This window comes from Pelobates fuscus, chromosome 3 (genome assembly GCF_036172605.1).
Source record: "Pelobates fuscus isolate aPelFus1 chromosome 3, aPelFus1.pri, whole genome shotgun sequence".
NCBI classification, from domain to species: domain Eukaryota; kingdom Metazoa; phylum Chordata; class Amphibia; order Anura; family Pelobatidae; genus Pelobates; species Pelobates fuscus.
In genome coordinates this window covers 158,305,581-158,308,483 of record NC_086319.1, presented here as the reverse complement: position 1 = coordinate 158,308,483, position 2,903 = coordinate 158,305,581, and positions in this window count along the sequence as shown.

Sequence of the window (2,903 nt, the reverse complement as noted above, 5' to 3'; positions counted from 1 at the left end):
TCTTTGCAGGGGAAAATCAAGCTTTTTAACATGGGGCAATAGTCCAGAGGCAACAGGCTGGCAACCAGGCTCCTCCAATGCACTGTGGCGAGATTGGTCTCATCACACCGCCAATCTACCCCCCCAGAAGCCGCGGTTAAACGCGGCTTAATGAGTGTGTGCAGTCAATTGACCACCCAGTAGCTGCGGTTAACCGCAGCTTAATTGACTGTTACTGGGTGGCCGCGGTTACACTTAGCGGCCGCTAGGTGGCGGTGTTATGGAGCTCCCCGGATGGCCAGCGGGGCTCAGCCCGGATTCAGTGCACTAAAAGCGGATACTTTTACGTACAGGCACCACTGAGCCTCCAGCCTTCCCTGCTTCTATTCGTGGCTATTTAACCGAACACCTGATCATTCGGGACTTTGTTTTATGTGAATGCTTTAACCCAGGAGCACAGCCATGGAGCCTATTCGTGTAATTAAAGACTTTGGCTCCATGGCAATTGAACTGTGTATATAGGATCTGAGCGCCATTCAGTAGTTATGTGCGCTCAGATCTAAGCTATCTGGGGATATGTGACATGTATGGATATTGTGTAATAATATATACACACAGGGTGTGTCTGATTGGCTAACTTCCAATTAGTGTTAATTACAACATGTGGGAGGTGTCTTTTCCCTCTCTTGTGATCAGTGAGGTCATTACTGTGTGCCGGATCACATGACTGGGCCTGACACACATATAAGGAAGCTGCCTTGGAGCGTACAGCGTCAGAAACACTGTCAGTTTGGGGAGCTGTCAGTTTGGCAGGGACAGACGAATTAGTTGGTGCTATATAAATAACAATAATAATAATAATAGTAATAATGTGCACACAGGAACACCAAGATACACTCATACTAATGTTGCACACATACATGAACACCATATGTACTACACACACACAGGGTTAATCACTAAAATTAGATTTGTCACAAATTCTGAGAATTTCAAATTTAAGGACAAAATAGTAAAACAGGAAAAATTATCCAAGTCATTTATGCTTCCTGCTAGCTACTTTGGCTGTAAATTTAAAATTCTCTTTGAATTCCCAAGAATTCTTACTTTAGTAGATAACACTGACAATAATTTGAATATTTTTTTCCCTCTTGCCCTTGTAAGACAGAGTAATAAAGGACATGTATCACATGACATAAAATCCTTTGTGTCCACTTGTTTCCTGCACGTGTTTATGCATAAAATGTTATGTATTCGGACCTCCATTCATGTATTCGGCCCTCCATTCTTACTTTAACGTACAATATTGCCATCCATAATAAATGTGTTTGAAACCCCTGACAAAGAAACCCTGCAGTAAGCTTAATATCTGGCATTTGTAGCACTTTTATTTGTACTGTCACTTTCTAGGATTTTTTTTACATTATATTTACATATTCATTTTATTTTAACAAATATGTATGTGAGGTGTGAAAATTAAATATATATTTTTTTGACAAACTTTATTTAAATCAAAGATTTGTGGAGAATCAGAAGAGTTAGAAAAGATTATCATGAAAAGTTACATATATGAGTTCCCATCAATTAATGCACTCCTTGTATAACACAACAAAATTGGTTTTGTTCATTGCCTTTGTTGGCAAGAAGACAAAACAGACATAGAAATAATTCTCTCCTCAGGGCTACACACTCAGTCAAGCCTATTGTTATGGGGTAGAATTTACAACCCATCAAAACAAGTTTAGTTTTGTGCGCAAGTGACCCCAGCCCTGCTCATAATAATGTCCCAAAGTTTGTTCTAGAACAGAAGGTTTCAGCCGAAGAGAGAAAAATTAAGAGGAAATCAATGGTAGAGAGTTTACAGAAGGAGAGTGGAGGGAAGAAAACAAATAATTTTAATAGATTTCCCTTTCTCAAATAAGAATATCCACAAAATCAGATCCAACATCCACTCCCCTAAAACATGACCCCAGGAGACACCTTCCGGCATTTGTAGTTTGTAAGTACTCTTCCATCAGGGAGGATACATAAAACAGCCATGGTTTCCATATTTCTAGGAATTTGGTATGGCTGTGTGGGAGTATGGCTGAGGTTTTGTTCCTCCATGTACCTAATTTTCTCAATCCTCTCTACCCAACTCATGGAAGTCAGCACTGCATTCAGCTTTCAGATGGCAGGGATCAGGGATCTCGCTGCTGTCAGGAGATGTCAAGTTAGGGACTGTTTAAACTTAGAAATTGGCACCAAGGTATATGGGAGAAGCATTCTCGGAGGTCTGTACTCCACCATCTCTTCGGTCACCTGTGTCAGTGCTCTATGTATCTGCTTCCAGAAGCACCCCACACTCCAACCATACATGCATCATCGTTCCCTTCTCCCTTCCACAGTGCCAGCACCTATCAGAGTGGTCCAGGGACATTTTGTGTGTTAAGTCCAGTGTCAGATAACATCTTGTGAATATTTTAGGAATAGTTTCCTGGAATCTAGAGCTAAGAGAACTCTGGTGTGTCAAACTGTCTATTGAGGTTCCGATAGGGATATCCCCAGCCAGGGCTGCCATCAGAAATTTTGGGGCCCCAGAAACAGCATAAGGTTTGGGCTGCCACCCCCACCCCACACTCTCCTCCCCCCCCCCCCATCCCCCCTGGGCCCACCCACGCCCTACCTAGTCCGCTGACAATGATGCAGGACTGAATGTGGTGTGTATAGTGGTAGTGAATTAGAATGTGTGTAATGGATATAGTGTTTGTGTGTATTAGATACTGTTTGTGCAGTGAATGCAGAGTGTGTGTTTGTGTAGAGGATGCAGTGTGTATAGTGAACGCAGAGTGTGTTGGAGTAGTGGCAGGGCCGGTGCTAGGATTTTTAGTTACACAGGCGAAGATGCATTTTGGCGCCCCCAACCCTCATTAAAAAAAAAAAAA